We start from the raw sequence: 23,285 nt of genomic DNA, 5'->3' as shown, positions 1-23,285 counted from the left end.
AATGTGTTCAGCCTGTAGTTGTGAGTCCACTAATAAACACAAAGAAGTGAGTCCACTAATAATATATGTCATGGTATCTTCAAGTCAACAAGCTCCCTCTCTGATTATTTTTTGGGTCATGAGAATGTCATGAAATCATGGAGATAGAACGAAAAAGACAGATTTCAAATGTGCTCAGCCTGTAGTTGTCCTTGTTGTAGATTGCTGCCCAGTGTTAAGGCAGACCATTTCAATATATACGAGTAAGTTATACTCAATGTTTGAGGAATAGTTATTACATGGCTTATGTAGTCTTGTTGTGGAGTTCTCATCAAATATGGATTCAGAATTTTACATAAAAAAAATTTGGATGATTAGAGGACAGACAAAGCCTTTGATTGTTAAACTAGACAAAACTAATTTTGAAATTACATGCAGTTATAAAAAAATTGAAATGATGAGTTCATTATGTGTTCACTCTCTGAGGGTTGTTAGCCTAGAAAATATAACAATGATTTCTGATAAATACCTTTAATTGTGGTGGCCTGTTAATGCAAAAATGGGACATTTATGACAGTTATGGATATAGACATCTCAATGAGACACAAATGCTTCCAAGTTTTTCAAGTGGCCTCATATTTCACACACATGTTCAAAAATTTGCATCATAAATTAGTATTAAAGCACAAGAAAATGAACTCGCTGAGCATTGCATGTTGGAGTCATTAAAGAAATTATCAATGAATGCCTTTAAGAAATTATCAGTTGATATCGAGGACATATTGAGTGGGAGAGAACCTCAGTCAAAGCAAAAATCAAATAAGAAACAAACACTGAATAAAGAGTGTAATTTGAATGATCCAGCGAAGATGCGGATGCGACGTAAATTTCTTTACAATGTCGGATTGCCTTATTCAGGTACATAACTAAAATTCAAAACCATTTGACTTCCCTTTTTTGTTTACATTTTTTTAAATATTCACTCGTAACTACTCAAAGTTAGCAGGAATTGCCTACACCGTATCCCACGGAAATATATACAAGCATATTGATGGATTTAGATTATGATATATAATTATCCAAAAAACTTATAAGGTATAACTGGGTGGATGGTTTTGTGTACGTTCTTAAAAATTTGGCAATCTATTGTTTTAAGTTAGCTTGGAATCAGTAAAAAAAATTTGTGGCAAATTCAGTAAAAAACATTAACTTAGCATTGAGGTTGTATTATCATCTTTTTTTTATTTGTTTGATGCGGTTATTTTTGTGTTATTGTGTTGTTATCGTTATGTTATTGCGGTTGTTTTAGGTGTTATTGAGGCTTTACCGTTGTTTTACTGGAGTTCTTATCGCAGTGTTATTAGAGTTATTTCCGTCGTTATTTTGGAATTCTTATCACGGTATCACCTCAATAACACCAGGGCATCACCTCAATAACACGACAGGAAAGCATCAATAACTCTGTGGAATCACCATATTACCCTTTTAGTGGAGTTTTTTGCGATGTTATTGAGGTTTTTCTACGGTGTTATTTGTATTGTTAAGCAGTGTTATTAGTGTGATTACTCACGGATTTCAGTGTTATTGAAGTGATACTGCAGTATTATGGGTGTTATTTGGGTGTTATTATGTTGTTATTGTCGTGGTTTTGCATTATTATTGGTGTTCTGTGGCAGTATTATTGGCGTGGGGTGGTCATTTCGGTGTTATTGAGGAGACTCATGGTGTCTTGTTGGAGTGTTACTTAAGTATTATTGATGTGTTAAAGAGATGGTGTCGAGGTGTTATTAGTGTTATTAAGGTGTTATTGTCATGCTCTTATGGCGGCTATTGCGGATGTTATTGAGGAGTACCGCCGAAAAACTCAAATAACTCCACGGAAAAACTCCAATAACATCTCAGAAAAGCCTCAATAACACCGGAGGTTTAACCTCAATAATACCACGGTATCACCTCAATAACACCATGGTATCATCTTAATAACATCAGATTATAATGTTATTGGGGTTTTTCCGCAGTGTTATTGGTGTGTTCAGCAATGTTATTATCGTGATTACTTGATGGATTTTTGTGCTATTGAAGTGATACCACGGTATTATGGGTGTTCCTTGGGTGTTATTGCGGTGTTATTATCGTGGTTTTGTGTATTATTGGTGTTATTGACGTGATTTTGTGTTGGCTATTTCGATGTTTTTAAGGGGACTCATGGTCTCGTATTAGAGTGTTACTTAGGAATTATTTACGTGTTATAGAGGTCACCGAGGTGTTATTGGTGCTACCGACAGCTATTGCGGGTGTTATTGAGTGTCATTGAGGTGTTATTGCGGTATTATTGGAGTATTATGATGACATTTAGGTATTATTACATTGTTACCTAGGTGTTGTGACAGTTGTACTGAGTAGGTATTGCCGAGTTATATTTATTTTATTGCGATTGATGCAGTTGTCATTGGTGTTGTTTTTACGGCCGCTATGTAATTGTGGTTATTTTGGTTGTATTAAGGTTGTTATTGCAGTGTTGTTATAGTTGTATTGAGATGTTATTGCAATTGTATTGAGGTAATATCGTCGTGTTTAATGAGGTGATGTCACGGTGTTATTGAGGTGGTACCACAATAACATGGAAATAACACAACAATAATGTCATTTGGGAAACTTAGTCGATCCTCCGTAGTTCCCTCAAATAACAACACAATAACATCATGATAATCCCTCAATACCACCGCAAAATATCCTCAAATTAATAATGTTGCAATGATTGCCCCAATGATACACTAAATTACACTAGTCCAAATAATATCGTAGCTGCCGCAAGACCATGCAAATAACATCGATTAAAGCCATAATAAAACCAGAATATAACCGCAATAATACACAAATAACACCACAATAACACCATTTGTGTAACTTAGCCGAGCCGACGCAGTTTCCTCAAATAAACCACAAAAACACCATGATGATCCCTCAATACCATTGCAAATATCCCCACATTAGTAATGTCACAATGATTGCCCCAATAATACGCAAAATTACATAAGTTCAAACAATTCCACAGAAGTCGCAAGTCCACTCAAATAACAATGCATAAAGCTGCAATAAAATCAGAATATAACCACAATAACACTAAAATCACACCGTAATAACGTCATTTGCGTAACTCAGCCGAGCAGCCGCAATTCCCTCAAATAACACCATAATAACACAGTGATGATTTATCAATACCACTGCAAATATCTTTGCATTAATAATGTTGCAATGATTACCCCAATAATACACAAAATTACACAAGTCCAAATAACACAGTCGTCGCAAGACCACGCAAATATCACCGCATAAAGCCGTAAAAAAACCATAATATAACCACAATAACACAAAAGTAACACCACAATAATGCATTTGCATAACTCGGCTGAGCCACCACAATTCCTTCAAAAAACACCACAATTCAATACCACTGCAAATATCCTCGCATTAATAATGCCGCAATGATTGCCCCAATAATACATAAAATTATACAAGTCCAAATAACAACACAGCCGTCGTAAGACTACACAAATAGCACTGCATAAAGCCGTAATAAAACCAGAACATAACTGCAATAACTCGAGAATAATACCACAATAACGCCATTTGGTTAACTCATCCGAGTCTCTGTAATTCCCTCAAATAACACCACAATAACATTACAATGATTCATTAATATCACTGTAAATATCCGCGCATTAATAATGTCGCAATGATTGCCCCAATAATACGTGAAATTACACAAGTCCAAATAAAACCACAGCCGTCGCAAGGCCATGCAAATAACATGGCTAAAGTCGCAATAAAATTGGAACATAACTGCAAGAACACACAAATAACACTACAATAATGTCATTTGTGTAACTCAGTCGAGCCGCTACAATTCTTTCAAGTAACAGCACAATAACATTGTGATGATACCTCAATAGCACCGCAATTATCCCCGCATTAAAAATGTCTCAATAACACTACAATAATATCGTAAATAATACCTTAGTAACACCACAAATAACAAATCAATAACATTGTAATAATACTGCAAATAACATCTCAATAACACCACAATAATACATCAAATAACATCGCAATGACATTGATAATCCACGATGTTATTGACGTAGTTTTCCATAGTATTATAAGAATTTTCCATGATGTTATTGGAGTTTTCCTTCCCTTTTATTGGCATAATTTTCCGGTGTTATTATTATTTCAACGGTGTTATTAGAGTTTTCGATTGTGTTATTGGAGTTTTCCACGGTATTATTGGTGTTATTATTTGGTGTTATTGGAGTTTACCGTGGTGTTATTTGAGATCTCCACAGTAGTATTAGAGTTTTTTTCGTGTTATATCATAGTTTTGCAGTATTTTTGAAAGAGAGAAATCTATAATGGTTATATATTACTCTTAAAATGAGAATGATAATTTCTTTTGGAGATTCAATATCTTTCAACATGCATTCTATCTTACTAAAGGCCAAATGATAATGGTTTATTATCGTATCATTTGGGTGTTATTGAGGTCTTATTGTGATGTTACTTAAGATAATATGTTGGTTTTATTTCGGTGTTATCAGAGTACTATCGCAGTTGTACTTCGATCAACACTTAGTTGAATTTAGAAAATGATGTTATTGCGATTGTTTTGTGGTGTTATTCAGATATTATTTAAATACTATGGGGGCTTTAATGTGTAAGGAGAGGGAGCTAACGAAACATGATTAAGATCAATAAGCCTAACACACTAAAATCAATTATAAAGCTTAGCATCCATTGATCAAATAAAATAAATTCCAACTAAATATGGTTTATATATAAGAAAAGGCTCATATACTAATAGCATAGGCAAATTCGGCTCTAAATTTTGGCATTTCCACCTTCCAGTCCAGTTTCTCACTCCAATCACCTCAGTGGGCCTATATTAAGGTTTCCATGTATATGCAAATGAACATGTCACAGTCAATGATATTACTTTGTGCAGGAGCACCTTTTAACCATTATCACTGCCATTTTGATGGTTTGCCTTTGAAAGCATTTCTAGCATCTCATACAGATAGACTGATTTGCAAAGTTTCATGTTGAATTGATTAGTGCATATATGTTGAATTGAATTTAAAAATTCTATTAAGTATACTTACAATGTTGTGTGCGACGGTCATGTGCATCTTGTTGGGTAACGAGTTGTATAATCTCTAATTTTTTTCTTTCAACTCTCCAACCATCAATATCCAATGTTATTTACAGCAATAGAAAATAAGATACAATATGTATTTTTCATCTTTTCCTTTGTGATATGATTCACAAACATTGAGCTATGTTCGTCTCTATGCAACAGTAGAAAATGACACACATGTCATAGTGGATGAAGTATACAAAGAAAATTTGAGTTAGCATTATAAGATTAAATTGAACTTATATAATTACCAGCATAGTGTCAATACATATAGGTAGGACTTGTATAAATAAGGTGAGTAATCTTCCTTCTCTCTAAAATGATGATAAAAACATCGACATGATAGTTTGAAAACTACCCATTCTTTAATACATCATCGAGTCCAGCGCGGTCTATTACAACATGACCCTTATTAATCATAATATCATCTCTGCAGTGTTTACACAAAATCTTTGTGACATTTAAATATAAAACTATTGCATTACATATAAAATGTTGAGATTTACCGACTTCCCAGTGTATTTGGAAATACATTCATCATCACTTCCTGCATTTTAGAAGGCATCCGTGTTCTGCCAGCAAAATTGATGACTAATGTCGCGGGATGAGGTTACAAAATCACAATACTTATGAAATATATAATTTCAAATTAGAAGATATGTGACACAGTCGAAAGAGTTATTTTTTTAATATCATTAGCTCATAGTCGTCTATATGGACACTTTTTCTCTGGATGTCTTGCTGATCTCTTACAAAACTTGTCAATGTAAGTGCGAGAGATTGAACAACATCCTTTATTTTTTGTTCCACTTTATCAAAATTTTCGTGTAATGGGTCATCCCCAATGGCTGAAGTGTCAACAACTTCTATAATTGGTTGTTCTTCCCCAATGGTTAAAGTATGTGCAACATGTGTTACTATTGGTTGTTCTCCAATGACTAAAGTATCTACATCTTTTGTTATTGTTTGTTGGCCCTTTCGGCTTGACTACTTATAATTGATTTTATTATTGTATCCTCAGCAGGTGTTATTATTGGTTGTTATCCAATGACTGATGTATGTACGTCTTTTGTTATAGTTTGTTGGCCCTTTTCGACTTGTGTATCTACAGCAACTTTTAGTATTGTTTCTTATGAATCTTCAATATGTACAAGAAAACCCTCAGCCCTTATGGCTGGAGTATCTAAACATCTTCTATACGATGTTGTTCAACAAAGTCTTTTATTATTGTTCTCCTCTTAAACTCGAATGTAGTATAAGGGAAACTCAATTTTCTCTTCCTTCTACTTTGTCTGGCCTTAACCTTTCAGAATAAACTACCAAGAGGATTGGTGTGTTCCTTTTTTCCTTTCTCTTTATCAATTTTTATTTTCCGATTTCTTAACCTCAATCTTGAGGTCTGACACCGTGTATCGTAAAGCATAGACTCGTGTATTTAGTGTATTAATTGATTCTTCAAATTCTATAAAAAAAATTTCTTGAGTTCTAATTAATTGGATTATTACTTCAAGATCTTTATTCTCTCGTATATGTTGGCTCCAGAATGATGCCACTTGAAATGAGCACTCCCACACCATAGAATACAAGTGAAGGTGGTGTGGCATGAGTTTCATGGTGTGGGAATAGCTTAACTGGACTGGGTAGTCTTTCATCTGGATTGACGAGCAAATGGTGTTTGATATACCTAAAATATATAGTGTTTTTATACATTTTTTTATATTTATTTTTGAGAAGTTGCGCTTTAATAAAAGATATTTGTGTGTTTTTCTTTCAGGTACAATCAAATGGATGAAAAATACTTAAAGGAGTGAAAAAGGGTCAAATTTTAAAGGAGTGAAAAAGGGTCAAATAAAGGAGTGAAAAAGGGTCAAATTTGGAGTAAAAATGAAGAAAGTTACAAAAATGAACTGGGGCGCTTAAGCGCCCAGGATTGGCATCTAAGCGCCAGATACTCTACGCTTAAGCGCCAGAAGTAGTTATGAGATGAATTATTTAATTTGAACGGATTTTTTAAGAGGTGTTTGAAGCAACCCTTGGTAAAAACGTGGGAAATATTTGATGTACACGAAAATTCATTCAATTGGCTTTTGAGGAGACAACTTCTAGAAGGTTCATTGAATGGAGACACCTTTTTGAAGAGACACCAAGACACATTCGATTTTTATAAGAAAAAACTTGGATTTTTCAAGAGAGGAGGCCAGCCACCCATCAAAATTACAGCCATCATCCATCTAAGTCACCGTCGTCGCCGCCCATCGCTGCCGCCGGCCACTTTTTTTTATTTTGAGTGTTAGTTTGTATTGTAAGTGAAGGAAGAGAATTCAAAGGAACTTTAAGACATTTGGTGAAGAAGATTTGAGATAAGTGTTTGTCTTTATGACTACACTTGGTTTTAATTTAGATTTATTGTTTGTGTGCATGATTTCTACTTTTAAACTCATGCGTGGTTGTGTTTTCTCCATGAATTCTGAGAAGTTTTCTTTAACTTTTTCTTTAAATGATAAGTGATTAAGTGTGAAAGGAAGTTTTGTGAAGTATTAGGCTTTATTGTTGGAAGAAGTTGTGATGATTTGAAACCTTGCACTTCATTTACTTCTTGATTTGATCAATTAAGATGTAAATGCCTATTGTAAGAACGTGTAAGATCAGAGATGATATTGTCTCAATCAACAAATAGTTAGAATCACATATTGATTTCATGGATGAGAATGTAGTTCATGGGGTTGAGTGCAAATAAATAGGGAAATAAACTTTTCAAGGGTGTAGAATTAGAAGACTTTAGAGTGACAGGCTAAAGCCTTCAATTTGATTTATAGTTTTAGGTTTTGATGCGAGATGTTAGTCCCCAGGTGGAGGGAGAAGAGGAAACTCTAGAGTGAAAGCCAGTAACTTCCATGCCTAGCCGATCTTCAAGACTATTCACACTATAAATTAACCAATGTTCTTTATAGCATCTCTAGTGGGCAAAAAATATTATTGCTCCTATTTGACACAACATATTTAGAATACTTTCACAATAGAATTTCTCTACTTATTATTGATTTATGATAAGAAAAAATATTATTTATTTATATCACTTTCATCTTGCAAGTATTTAATTAAGTTAATTAGTTGTTTACTTTATTTTCATAAACTAAAAAATTACAAAAAGAATCGAATTAACATTCCTATTTTAGCATCTTAAGTTTAAGTAGAAATATTTTGCTAAGTAGACATCTAAAATTTCTAAATTCTTAAAAAGCATATAGTCATTTTCCCTGTGGGTTCAAGATTCAGGACTTAGTCAGAAAGTCTTATATTACTTGATAACGATACGTATACTTGCATAATATTTCATATTTAAAATTATAATTGTATTCTTCTTTTCTTCATAGTTGAAAAATTACCTAGCTTTTGTTTGGGATCAAGTTTTTGAATTTGTTGCAAATTAAGAATAATTATTAAAGAAATTAAGCATATAATCACATACATTGCATTTTACATCTATATAGAAAGTCAGGATCAGTGCTCATCTTCTTTCAAATCCAAAAAATAATCATAAACCTATAATGAAATTCAGAATTACAACACATTCATAATTATAGCTTTAATAACTCCAATAAAAAATAGAATAACACCTAAATAGCATGCAATAACACAACACTAACACTAGAATAACACCAGTTCTAATAACATAAATAACACCTATCACATGAATAGCAACAAAGTAACACATAAACAATACAAAGATAACACAAGAATAATACCTAGATAACACCTAAATAAACCCGCAATAATATCAAAATAGCACCACGATAAAACAGAAATATAACAAACAACTCTAATAACACATAGAACATCTAAATAACACTGGAATAACACTTAAACAACAGGATGATAATAATAGAATAAAACAGAAAAACACCTAAAAAAAACCTAAATATTCTATAGATCTAATGACATAACTAACACCAGAATAATACCTAAGTAACACCAGAATAATACAAGAGTAAGAAAATAGTCTTACAACAACATTAGAATAAGACCCCAATAAAAAAAAAGTACAACTCTAATGAAATAAATAATGATTCACCTCAAAATAACATGTTTTTAGTGCATGTTTTATAAGCCTTTTATATACATTTATTTATGATATTGCACATTAAAGGAAGAAAATTTGCATGTTCTTGGTTTCAGGTACATAGAATGGACATTTAGAGAAAATGAGGAAGAAATTGAGCAAAAATGATGATTTTTGCGCCACCTTTTGGCGCCATAGCGCCACTAACGAACCAAAAGGTTCTATAACACCCCAAACCGGCGTTATGGCGCCAGTAACTATTTTTCTAGAAGATATATCGAATTTGACCGAATTTTGAAGCGGTGTTCGAAGCAACCATTGGTTATTTTCTGTTTTCTATTTAATGAGAATGATTTAGCCAAATTTAGAGACCTTTTGGAGCCTTAAAACTTCAATTGGGCGGCAATAGTGAGAATCATAGCTCTCGGAGGTCATTAAATTTAGTACCCTGACGTTGGGATTCAGTCATTACGATGGCATAAGCTAGGGGTCTAATGGCATCTAGAGGTGAGAGGGTAGATAACACTAATGTGGAGTCAAGATGTTAAGGAATTGGTCTTAAGTTAGCTAATGTTTTTTGCATTTTGCAAGCACCGGGAATGTTTTTTGCAAGCACCGGGAGGGGGTAAAGAATAAGGTATGCTTCTATTTGTCACAATACCTCAATTTTATCTTAAACCATTTGAATTCTTTATAGATTAAAATCTCTTTGCAAGAGGAAATATTTTTCATAATATCCAAACTCGTTGTTATATTTTGCTAAGCTTTTATATTTAGTTGTTGTTACTTTCATTTTAAGCTCTTTTAGTAGTAATTTTTAGTAAGCTTATTATTTTAAATCATTAATCTTTTTAGATTACAATTTAAGTAGAATTTCTTTAAGTTAATTTCACGTGGGGTCGATACTGGAGTTTTTAAAAAAAATCTTATATTACTTGAAATGATACGTATACTTGCGTAGTAACCATAGTGTAAAAATCTATTATATAATTTATAAATCATTGCAAGTGTTCACACTAGTAGCTAGATATAAATTGAGCATATTTTCTAGCATAATTAAGGAGATTAAAAATACGCGTATGTGCGAGTTGGGTCAAGTTTTCGACATCGTTTCCGGGAAGATGGCAACAAAGTACCATCCTTGTCTCCCCTGAATCCATTTCTTTACCTTTTCAAATGCAATGACATTGTCAGCTATAAGGTTAAACTTGTGCAAATTGTTTCCATAAGATTATAATCATGTTGAAAGAAAGTGAGCTTAGATCTACCTCATATGTGTTTCTGTTTAGTTATTCGTCAATTTTTTTTTTTTTTTATATTCATGAGGCATTTACAAACATACCACCCAATTCTCATGTCTATTTTTTCGTTATTCCGTAGGTTTTTTTCAATTTATGAGGCATTTACATATATACCACACAATTCTTATGTATTTACATATCTGACACCTAAACTTTAACTACATTTATACCAACCAAATCTTTCATTTCAAAACAAAAATTATTACGGTCCGGACAACGGAAGTGATACAGCGGGTGGAGCGGGAGCTCGGACCTCCGCTGTATCATGTCCGGAGTTCGGACGCAGCACGCGTCTGGACTCCGGATGTAATATTTTTTGTCCAAAAAATGCCACCATTTTAACCTTTCTAAAAGTGAAATACACTCTTTTTCATGCATTGCGAATGTGGTATGTAAAAACTGAAGTTTAGATGTTAGAGATGTAAAAACGAAAGAACTGAGTGGTACGTATGTAAATCTTCCTTCCATTTATTTGGCATATCATTTCCTTAGCTTGAAAGTGGTTCGGTCCGGCTTAATCAGTCTCAGATCAAAAACTCTAGCAACCAGCTCTGCACTAAAACTAATTGTAACCACTTCTTCAAAAAATTTACGATAATCTATTAAATTAAAACGATGGAGAAATTTATTACTTTCCCTTGTATGAAATACAACATTATTTGTTAAACATCTGCCATAACCCAAGCTCATAAAAACAGCCAACACCTTCTACCTTTCACCATGAACTATTCTGCAACCTGCTGCCGCGATAGAGCACAATGTGATTTTGATCTCAAACTCCAAAATCCTTTTGTATGGCTCGGCTTGTGCTGGCCTCTGCCTTCCTGAATGGAAGTGTACCTTCTGAGTCTTCCAATCTTCTTTAATTGTGCTGTATGTAGGCCATCGCTCCTAGGCTCTTCTAGTAGTGTTCTCAGCATCTCTGGGGTCGGAGTGAGACCACCATGGCTGTTGAATCTTTCAGAGTCTCCAAAAATAGCTGCACCAGTGGTGAGAGATTTGTATTGTGGGCAAGTCTTCTTTCTTCTGATTACCTTGTAGAGTAAGGGGATTATTCCCTCCATTTTATTCTGTATTTGAAGGATGGAAAGGAAGCTTGGGGGTGTTTGTTTGTCTGTGCTGTTTCTTATAGAAGAAAGATTAGGAGGGATGAGCAAGAGTTGCAGGGTTGACTTTACATTGTTTTAGTTGAGGTTGGTTTGATGCTGTGAGGTTAAGAAAATGAGCGGGTCACTTGCTCAATGAGATTAGGCCTGGCAGGTATGGTAAGTGGCATCAGGGAAATATTATTGCTTTATTTTAGATTACAAAAAATCTTTTTTTTTTTTCATTTAGCTAGTTTATGTGCATTTTGGTAATATATATTTATTAATGCCGCCTGATTTTACCGAACTGTAAGCTTATAGACTTAAGTTTTGGCAATGCTGTGACTTCGAATCTATTTGGAAAAAAGTAAAGTTGTCATGTTTTGTATTATGGGGACAAAGGAACCAATAAAGCCTTGCATGGAAATTACTTCTCTTTCTTTGCTTCTTGGATTTCTGATTGGTTGCCAGTTTGCTGGCTAACTTCTATAGTAAGATCTCTTTGTTTATTTCAGGGGAAAAAATGAAGGTTGCAACCATAAAATTTCAAAGTTAATGTTGCTTCGGAACTGTCTTTCTTATAAAATTATCATAGTTTTATTTTGTCATAATCTTTTCACTCTTTTATTATTAGTATTTTTTTTATTTTAGTAAGAATTAGCTTTTTATAATCTGATAAACTAAAATATGATGGCTATATTTAAAGTTGATGTTGATGTTGTAAACACTTGCCATTTTGAAAATGCAGACCAAGACATTATAGGAGCTATTACATTTTAGTATATCTGATTGTAAGAAATAACAACTCATATGAAAAATTACAAAAAAATTATATCCAATCAAATGTTATGGTAGTAGCTACCAGGAAAAGCACAGCAGTATAAAATTATGTCTGATGCACACCAGGGAAAAAAAAATTATGTTTTTTGCATGTAAAATTTCATGGCCTACTCTTTCTTTTGCTATCATGTGCAAGATAAATCTTTTGCTGATGCATGCCATTAAAAGTCAGTAGCAAGGAAAAAAAATTTATCTTTTTTGCATGTAAAATTTCATGGACTACTCTTTCTTTTGCTATCATGTGCAAGAGAAATCTTTTGCTGATGCATGCCATTAAAAGTCAGTATCTGTTTTATTAAGATATCTGGGGTTGCATGTACCTGACATTTTTTTTTTAGCATTACTATGCTTTGAACCTGGGTGGTTATTGATTTTGGTAGACTGATGTCACAGATTAGTTTCAATTAATTGCTGGAGTGGTTTTAGCCTTATCAATTGATATACTTGGAAAACTAATCTTTTGGTTATGAGTGTTGAATCCAAAAAAGTCATGTAAATCACATCCAAGGAATATATAGGGAGAGAGAGAGAGAGTATAGTGCACAATAACATGTGTTCTCAAAGAGTGAATTCAATACCCTTCTCTTGAAGAAATGACCCTTTATTTATAGATCACTGAATCCACGGCGGTTCTTGTAAGGCCCTCTAGTCGGCCTAATAGCAATTCCCCAATTCTCGAATGCCCCCCTAGAGGAATTGAAGCATCCAGTCCTTAATCTTGTTTTCCATGTCGATCAAGTGAAATTTCCGAGTCAATCCGAAAACAATGTAACCGTTCGGCACCACTTTGAAAAAAAAAATATGGGAGAGTAGCTCCCGGGACCATAGAATCTCTATCTGACATAAGTAAATGATGAAGATCATCACCGCCTCAACTGAATTCGGCTTTATCTAAGCGGGATGACCCGTAATGATTGAGCATGAACTAGATTTTTAACAAAGAATGGTAATGGACTGGCCAGAAACTTGTGAGAGAGGAAGCCATGTTGAAGACCTTCAGGGAGTTCGATTGAAAATCGTTATCGTCCAACAGGTTGGAATAAAAAGAAATGTACCCAACCAGCAACAAAGAAGAAGCTCACAGACGAGAACCAACCAGGTAGAAAGAGTCTGGAGGGCGAAGGATGATCAGTCGAATCTAACAGATCGGGTGAAGAGAGCCAACCAGAGGAACGAAGTTGAGTCGGGCAAGCGGTTTAAAAAAAAAAACAAAGGATGGAGGAAGCAATTGAGTTGCCCTGACTCGTTGCCTCTCTGTGAGATGGGGAAGGACTATCGTGCACTCCAGTGGTGCACCCGTCCTTGCTTTGGATCCAATCTTCCCTTAACCAGCTCCTTAGTTGGCTCAGCAATAGGTTCAACGATCGCAACAACCAAGTTTAGCCGCACTAAGGTTTGTCTCTCTCTCGTGCCCTAGGTCGGCTAAGCTAATCTTGGAGGCTGTCAAACTGCTTCCCGGCGAGGGCCTCCACATGTTTGAGATGAAGAGAATAATTGGTATGTGGAAATTATTTTCTTAAATGGTTGATTTATTCATTTTCCCATTCATGGCATCTAATTACTTTTGCAAATAAAATTGTGCTCCTCATCGACTCCCTGACCATGGAAGCAGGCCAACCTTCCAACTGAGAAGCGGCTGAGGGACCTTCTTTTTCAGCCAAGGTTGGAGGTGCACCTGATCATCTATCAGGCTCTAAGGACGTTGAAAGGGAGACTGAGGGTTGGTGGGGTTCCCAAAGATTGTTGGCTTGCCTCGTGGATGAGATGATGGACTCCTTCACTTGACAGGTTGAACTTTAGAGAGAAAAAAACCATATCAAACCTAAAGGAGGAGTTGTCGGTCCTTCGAGCAATGGTGGCAACTCTCTAAATATAGTTGACAGAAGTTCAGGTGACCAGTTCGATCTTTCGAGTTCGAGTAGAGGAAGTGGGTGTAGAGAAATGTAAGTTTGGGAGCATGTGTTGTATCAATGTCTTGTGAGTTTGGGTCTGGTGTTGCTCGAGATGATTGAAGACCCATCCGTAAAATATCTTTTGTTATAAATAAAGTTTACTTTTTGTTAATTTTCAAAATTTCTCATCATTTCATTTGCTCAATTGTTACATTGATTTTATGTGAATCTCCAAATATAGAGGCACGATTTTGAGGCGTTTTAACTTCTGTGGATACCCTTACATAGGGTTGAAGGGAAAGTTCTTTTACACTCTCATTTTTCACTTTTTCTTTTGTTTGGTTGGTTCTCTTTTACTTCTCCCATGGCTTCCAAGTGTTTTTCATAGTTGCGTGACTACAATCAAAATGTCTATACTAGCATCATTCAATGCGAGTCCTCTAAAAGATACATGTGTTTATGACACAAGTATGATACTCAAGGCGGTCAAACTAGAGGTGAAGGCGACTGGCTACTCCAAGGATGACTTGATCTTTTATCGACTATTTTCATGGGGTAAGCAAATGTTATTATTTAATATACCAATCACATGATAGTGCATCAGGTTCTATGCCTTGCCAAGTTCGGCCCAATGACCCCTGAATTGTGGGCCACCTAAGATAAGGTGGAAGAGAAAAGGCTATTGACATGAGTAAAATTTATGTGATTTCACCTGCTTTTTACCTTACATTTACCTATTATTTTTTACTTATGTATCATAAATTTACACTTGTGAAAGATTTTTGTTGGTATTGTGTAGGTTACAAGTGTTGAATACATACATTTCAGGATGAGAAAAACTAATGGAAAAGCGGTGTGACCATGCCACATATCATCACGAGCGGCGTGGCCACGCCGCAAATGGGAGTGACCAAGCCAATGATTCAGAGGGTCGGCGTGACCACTCCAGGATTGGGTGTGACCGTGCCTCCCAATCTAGAAGTCTACGTGACCACACTGCATTTCAACATGACCAACCATCGGAGCGAGAATTAGTTTTAGCAAGAGATTTTTTTACCAAATTCATGGATTAAGCTATAAAAATATACCTTTAGGGCATTTGAAGGAGGAGGGATTTGGGGATGACTAGAGGGGAGAAAAAAATGTTTTTGGAGAGTTTTTTTTTTAGGTTTCTCTTCCTCTTTTGGGGTTTGAGCTCCTAAGGGTTTTTCCTACATATTACTTTGTATTTGTTTTCAGAAGATTAATGTATGAGAGAGTAGTTTGCTAATGTGGAGGCGAGAATAATTTTTTTTTGTAATTTTTCACTTTTACTTCCAACAATGATTTCGATGAAATGTTTTTCTGATGTTCTTTCTAACATGCATAGCTAAATTTTCTTTTGCTCTTCTGTGATTCATGGTATGTGGTTTTCGTGATTTTCTCAGATCATTTCTTTTCTTGCACTATTTTTTTGAGGAATCAAAGCTTTTCGTTGTTGTTTTAACCATAGAGCTTTATTTACTCTTGATCTCACCAATTAGGATGTTAACATATTTCGTGATCTGTGACTCCTTCCCGTTGCGCGAGGAATGAAATGGTTAACAACAAAATCCAGGTAACAAAAGTCATATTTTATGTGGATTTTGCAACCTAGAAAGAGGATCATAATAAATCTACGAGATGTGAGGAAGCCTGACCCTCATGTGTTCTAGTCTTCTTTTGATGTAGGCATAGGCATGAGGAGGATTTTCTATCTCTGTTGACAACTATCACGTAGAGGAAAGTCTAGGAAAATCACAAAGCACCACACTTCATAAATCACAGGGGCATAAGTCTCACATACCTTGAAGAACCATAATATTTCCCTACCATTATTTTCTATATCTTTTAGCCTCATTATCTTTTTTTTTTCTTTTTGAGTGAGGTTTTAGAAACCACCTCTTCTTTGTGATCACGATAAACTTCGTTTAGAAGTTTTTTAAACTAGAGATTAACCCTCCAAAATAACTCTTCACACTTTCCTCATGAGATTGATATGCAATACACTTTAACTACATTATTATTTGACAAATATACTTGTGTGATTCAATGGACTTGCTTCACCGCAACATTTTATGTCATCAATTTTTTGGCGTCGTTGTAGGAGATAGGCATTAAGAAAAATTCTAATTTTAGGAGAACTGTAGTTGAATTGCTAAGAATCTAGGTTTAGAAAAAATTTTTTTCTTTTTACTTGTTTCATATTTGTATTGTTGTTGTATTTTCTTACAAGAGGTAAAAAAATAAAAATCAGAAAAAATTAAAAAAACCAAAAAACAAAAAAATATTTGTTGTTAAATATGTTAGTTTTCCTTTTCATGTGTTGAATGATTTGCATGTGTGCTAGTTGACTAAGCATGTGAGTCGATTTGATTAATTGATGCAGAGAGTCTATTGAGTATGCCTTTTATATGCTTAGGGGAGCATAGGCCGACTTCTCTCCTTTTTTACTCTGAGAAAGAACGCACTTATAGACGTCTTAGGAGATCACAACTATCCACCAACACAATTATAAAAATGGCTAATTGTCAAAATCCCATCATGAAATCCCATAGGGATAACAACAATCCATTAGTAAAAGATATCCATCTTAGCATCAATTACCCCACTATTGAAGTGAAAATTTTTTAACCGAGTCCTGTCATAATTCAAATGGTACAAAACAACCAGTTTGGGGTACACTATCTAAGGACTTGAACCTTCATTTAGCAATTTTTTTGGAACTATGTGCCACATTTTGGTATAACAACATCCTCTATGGTTAAACTTCAGCTCCTCCCTTTCTCTTTATGGGATAGAGCCACGATGTGGTTTAATTTTTTAGCCTTAGGTTCCATTACAAATTCGAATAACCTGGCCCAAAAATTAGCCAATTATTTCTCACCCTCAAAACCTGCCAACTGAGAAATGACATCACTTCTTTTGTCCAAATAGAGGGGGCAATCATCTATGAAGCTTGAGAAAGATTCAAATGACTACTTAGAAAGTGTTCACACCATGTCTGCATGATTGGCTAATTAATCATACTCTTCACAATGGGCTTGTAGGCTTGCTTAGATCCATCATAGATGCTTCTACAGAAGGTTCACTAATCCCTAAACCATTTGAAGAAGCCTATTCACTGATTTAAGAAATGACAAACAATACTTTTATGTGGCCTTCTAATAGGGTGAACCCAAAGAGAGTAGCTAGTGTGCAAGATACTGATGTCTTGACTATCCTGACAACCGAAGTAGCAGTCATTTTATGAAAATTAGATATTCTAAGGGTAAATTCAATGTTAGGATCACCATCAAGTAAAGGAATGATGTACGGGCCAGTGGAAGTTCCTAGCCTGATAACTTTTGAAGCTATGAATATCATAAGAAATCAAGGGCATAACCATTATTCTAATTACTACAACTTAGGCTGGAGAAATCATCCTAACTTTTGATAGAAAAATATTAACCAACATTGGGGGAACCCTCAAGCCAATCCTATACATAACTAGAATAACAAAATAAATAATCCCCGAGGCAACCATATCTAACAAGATTTCAAGATAATTCCTAGCATGCTAAAAAAAGTCACTTATCAAGGAATTAGTTATTCAAATGGAGAACCAATTACAAAGCCAAGTTGTAGCCATCAAGAACCTTGAAATTCAATTAGGACAGCTAGGGAATTCAATGAACAATAGACCTCCTATGACACTACCTAGAAACATTGAGGTGGACCTAAAATATCAAAACTTAGAATAGTATAAGGTGGTGGAAGTAGGATTGAAGAAGAAAAGAGAGAGTATCATAGATGTGAGAGCACCCCTGTATGTCCTAGCATATGAAAATTATCTCTACCATTTGAATTGAACAAAATGAGAGAATTCAACCTCCATTCCCTCAGTGACTGCAAAGGCCTAAGAAAGATTCTGGTAAATTTACTATTCCTAATGTCATAGGAGAAAATTTTCATGGAAAGATACTTTATGATTTGGGAGCCAGTGTCTATTAATCCCGATGTTCTAGATAGATGTAAAATGTGATGTATGTGATTATATACTTAATTTCCTTAATAATGATTCTCACTTTGCAACAAAGCCAAAAACTTGATTTCTCACTTTCTCACTTTGCAACAAAGCCAAAAACTTGATCCCAAGCAAAAGCTAGGTAAATTTTTCACTATGAAGCAAATAAGAATACAATTAAAATATTTAAATATAGGATACTACACAAGTATACATATCGTTATCAAGTAATAGGACTTTTTGATTAAGTCTCGAATATCGAACCCACAGGGATAACTAACAATTTGCAACTTATAAAACAAAAGAAATTAAATAACAAAATTTTACTTAACAAAGTATTCTTACTTCATGCAGATCAATCACTCTTCACAATAGGAATGAAAATTAAATTCTTTTTGTATTTTTTGATAATTAAAAATAAAGTGAGCAACTAATTAACTTAACTAAATACTTGCAAGATGAAGACAACATAAATAAAATATTTTTTTTCTTATCATGAATCAGTAACAAGTATAGGAATTATGTTGTGGAAGTATTCTAATTGTGTTGTGTCAAATAAGAGTAATAATATTATTTATCCTTACTAGAGATGATATATAGAACATTGGTTAATCTATAATTTAAATAATTTTGAAGATGGGTTAGGTAGAGAAGATACTAGCTCTCACTCTAGATTTCCCTCTTCTCCCTCCACTTGGGGCTAACATCTCGTATCAAAACCTAAAACTATAAATCAAATTGGGTGCTTTAGCCTGTCACTTTAAAGTCCTTCAAACTTTATTTCTATATTTATTTGCACTCAACCTCATGAACTACGTTCTCATCCATGAAATCAAATGTAATTTTTACCATTTGTTGACTGAGACAATACCATCTCGGATCTTAAATGTTCTCACAATAGGTATTAACATCATAATTGGTCAAATCAAGAAGTAAATGAAGTAGAAGGTTTAAAATCATCACAACTTCTTCTAACATTAAAGTCTAATACTTCACACAACTTCCTTTCAATACTTAATCACTTATCATTTTAAGGAAAAGGATAAAGAAAACTACTCAGAATTCATGGAGAAAACACAACCACACTTGAGTTTAAGAGTATAAATCAAACATAAAAACAAGAAGTCTAAATGAAAACCAAATGTAGTTACAAAGATAAACACTTATCTCAAATCATCTCCACCAAATGTCTTGAAGTTCATTCGAATTCTCTTCCTTCACTCACAATACAAACTAAAACTCAAAATAAAAAGAAAAGGTGGTTGTTGGTGGTGGCAGCAATTACTTTGGATGGATGGATGATGATTGGCTGGCCCCCTCATTTGATGATCCAAGCTTTAATAAAAATCCAATGAGTACATTGGTGTCTCTTCAAAATGTGTCTCCATTTAATGAATCTTCTATAAGTTACCTCCTTTTAAAAGCCAATTGAATGAATTTTTGTGTCCATGAACTATTTCCCACGTTTTTACCAAGAGTTGCTTCAAACACCTCTTCAAAAATTTATCCAAATTCAATGAATTATCAAATAACTACTTCCGGCGCTTAAGCGCGGGGTGCTTAGCACTTAGGCATGGCTCTCTCTGTTTAACTGGCGTGTAAGCGTCAGTCCTGGGGGCTTAGGCCTCTCAGTTCATTTTTGCACCTTCTTCATTTTTGCTCCAAATTTGATCCTTTTTCACTCCTTCCATCATTTTTCATTTATTTGATTGTACCTGAAAGAAAAACTAAAAAATAATTTCCATTAAAGTGCAATATCTCAAAAAATAGGTATAAAAATATGTATAAAAAGACTATATATTTTAGGTGTATCATTAATCTCATGTCTATGTACATTTTCAATCAACTAGGAATACAAAAAATTAAACCTACCAATCTAACCCTGCAAGTAGCTAATCAATCTGTAATTGGTCGTTGGGGAATTATTAAAAATTTGCTAGTCACTATAGATAAATTTACCTTTCTTACTGATTTTGTGATAGTAAATCTAAAAGGGATAAGAAAATGCACTTAATTTTGGGAAAATTTTATTAGCCAATGGAAGGGTCATTATTGATGTCCAAGAGCGGGAAGTAATTCTGAGAGAAAATGATCAAGAGGTAACATTTGATGTGTTAAAATCACTTGAATTTCCCAAAGCCTCTAGGGTTGCTCAGAACCAAGGAATAGAGACGATGAAACAGGTAGTGAGAAGCTAATCTGTCGAATTAGATGAATTGAACCCATAAGAGCAAACAATAAATGATGAATTCAGAGGAATGAAATGGTTATTCTCAAAATTCATCTAGCAATAAGCATATTTTATTCAGGTTTTGCAACCTAGAAACATGATCGAAACAATCTGTAAAATTTCATGGGGTTTAAGGAAGGCTTAACTTCATGAAATCTATTATTCTTTTGACTTAAGCATAGGCATAAGGGGAACATTTTTTTTCATTGACAACTATCGTGTAAAGAAAATTCTAATAAAACCACAAACCGCCATACTACATAAATCACAGTGGCACGAGCCTCACATTTTTTGAAGAATTGTAATATTTCTCTACCACTATTTTATATATTTTCCAACCTTTTATCAAACAAGGTGGAGGAGAAAATGTAGTTTTAAAAAGCTATGTGGCTGTTGAAGAAAGAGCTAAGATAGAAGTGAAGAGGTCGAGGAAGCGGAGGACAAGAGGATCGCTGTCAAGAGGAGTCCATGTGAAGCATCCTCTGATCCAATTCTGAGTCCTCCAAGAATCCATCAACTCGGGAAGATTCACAACCATCTTCCTTGGGTTTCCTTCCTCTTATTGAATTGGGGAGGCCGGTTGGCCTTCTCCATGGTCACCATCTGTACCGACCGAGTAGGTGAAAGCAGAAAGCCTTGAGGAAAGTATGATTAAGAGGATCTTGAGCCGACTAAAGAGGCCAAAAAATAATATCAGAAAAAGTGCAAGGCCTCTACACCAGATTTTGATACTTCTCTCCCCTCTGCACCACGAAAAAAAATACAAGGCGGGAATGTATTATTAGACTACATTGCAGGAGAAACAATTGAAGGTATTTCTTAATTTGAACTCTCATTTTGCACTAAGAAAAGTCAAAAAGAGTTGGTTTCTTCTTATCCTAGGGATGACCAAATATGCATGCACCATTGCAAATGTTCTTTGGTCAACTAGCCTTGAGGAATTTTTGGATAACCTCTGGTCTGTGGATCTATATCGTATGGTCAAATGATATCAGTTGCTAAGGCTTCCCAACACCTGCTCTCTCTTTATATGGACATGAAGGATAGGGCTTGAAGGCCAAGGCAAATGCTAAAGAGTTTAAGACATGAGCTACAATGATAAAAAAATTGGGGACTGTGGTAGAGGCTCATCTAAAGAGTGTTGAAACAAAGCTAGAGATAGCGTCAGAGTAGCTCTCTACCATTCAAGAGAAAATTGTAACTATCAAAGAAGATGGCTATAATGAAGATGGTCAAAGAGTTTCTTGAGACTTTGGAGGAGGGGAGTAAGGCTTCAATTGACCAATTTAACATAGTTTGGATGGTCAATCCCAAGCATTAAAAACTTGGTGAGTTCATGAAACTTTTCTATGTTCCCTCAGCTTCAGAACACCAAGATGAGTTAGAGGGTGTCAACATGGTGAATGAGGGATCATCCAACACTTGACATGGTGATTTGTAGACTTAAGGCTCCTCTTAGTTTTTATATATAATAAAACAAATGCTCATGAAAGGTTTTTTGTTCTGATAAATATGTAATCGGATGATTATATGATAAAATATTGCCTTTAGTCGCTTTTATCCATTATATTTTATTTACTAAATTATGATGTTTCTTTGTTCACAAATTTTTAGTTGATTTTAAATACTTGTCATCTTATTCAAGTCTTATTTTTCATCATTTGAGCATTGAAGTTCAATTTTTAATTTGTGAATGTTGATCCAACATCAAGATGTTGCAATAAATTGTTTAAAATATTGTTAACCGCTCGGGCGGCATGCATCACATTGGTTTCTTTTAGGGTATCAATTCTTAACTTAGGAAGAACTAATTTTTTGTTGTTTAACTAGACCCAAATTTTCTTTTGATCGTACTACTCCTCATAGGGGGTAGTCATTGATACTTTTCTAGGATGATTTTCTCAAAAGCTATCACAAAGCTTTTTTGCTACTAGACAGATAACCATTAAAAATTGGTTTACTTATAGCTTGAAAATTCAAGTTCGAGGAGCTTTGTGACTGGGCCTCTTGACAACTCGGTTGGTTGGATTTTTAAGAAATTTTAGCTCCGTGAGTGTCACTCAATGCTAGGTGCATCAACCTTCTGAGTTTCTCGAGTGTTATTTACACTTGGGATACAATTGCATGATTACCTAATATTTCTAATAACATTCTATTTGAACAAAAAATCACGAGTGTTAAAAATAATATACTCCTTTATATTTTTTTATGCAGGTGTATTGTAATTAGTCTTAAGGAAAAAGTTTTTTGATATCATCTATGCTCCATGTTTGGAGAACCTTTTTCCTAGTTTATCTTTCGAGCTTCTAGGCTCCTAAGCTGGCTTTTTAATCAATAATGAATGGGTTTGTTAAGGTTTGATCGAGTTTCCGAACCAATTTCCCTCGTGTTTCTCTTAGATCAAGGCCAAGCTGATGGCTTTAGTCCAACAACCAGTTAACCAGTTATAGAGAGAGTCTTGCTTTGGTTTTGGTCTTTTTAAAAGCGGTGGTGAGGCTAGCGATTGTTTCAGGCTTAAGAATTCTTTCTCACACTAGGTTTACTTTTCAAAGTTTTAAGCTTTCTTCAGTGTTTTGAAGAATGTTGCACATTTATTGCCTAACTTTGAGATGAACCATCTAAGGGTTGCTATTTGGTCGGCTAGCTTTTGCACTTCTTTATCATTTCAAGAATAAGGTAC

This window comes from Phalaenopsis equestris, unplaced genomic scaffold (genome assembly GCF_001263595.1).
Source record: "Phalaenopsis equestris unplaced genomic scaffold, ASM126359v1 Scaffold000002, whole genome shotgun sequence".
In the NCBI taxonomy this organism is placed as follows: Eukaryota; Viridiplantae; Streptophyta; class Magnoliopsida; order Asparagales; family Orchidaceae; genus Phalaenopsis; species Phalaenopsis equestris.
Note: the sequence above shows the minus strand (reverse complement) of the source record.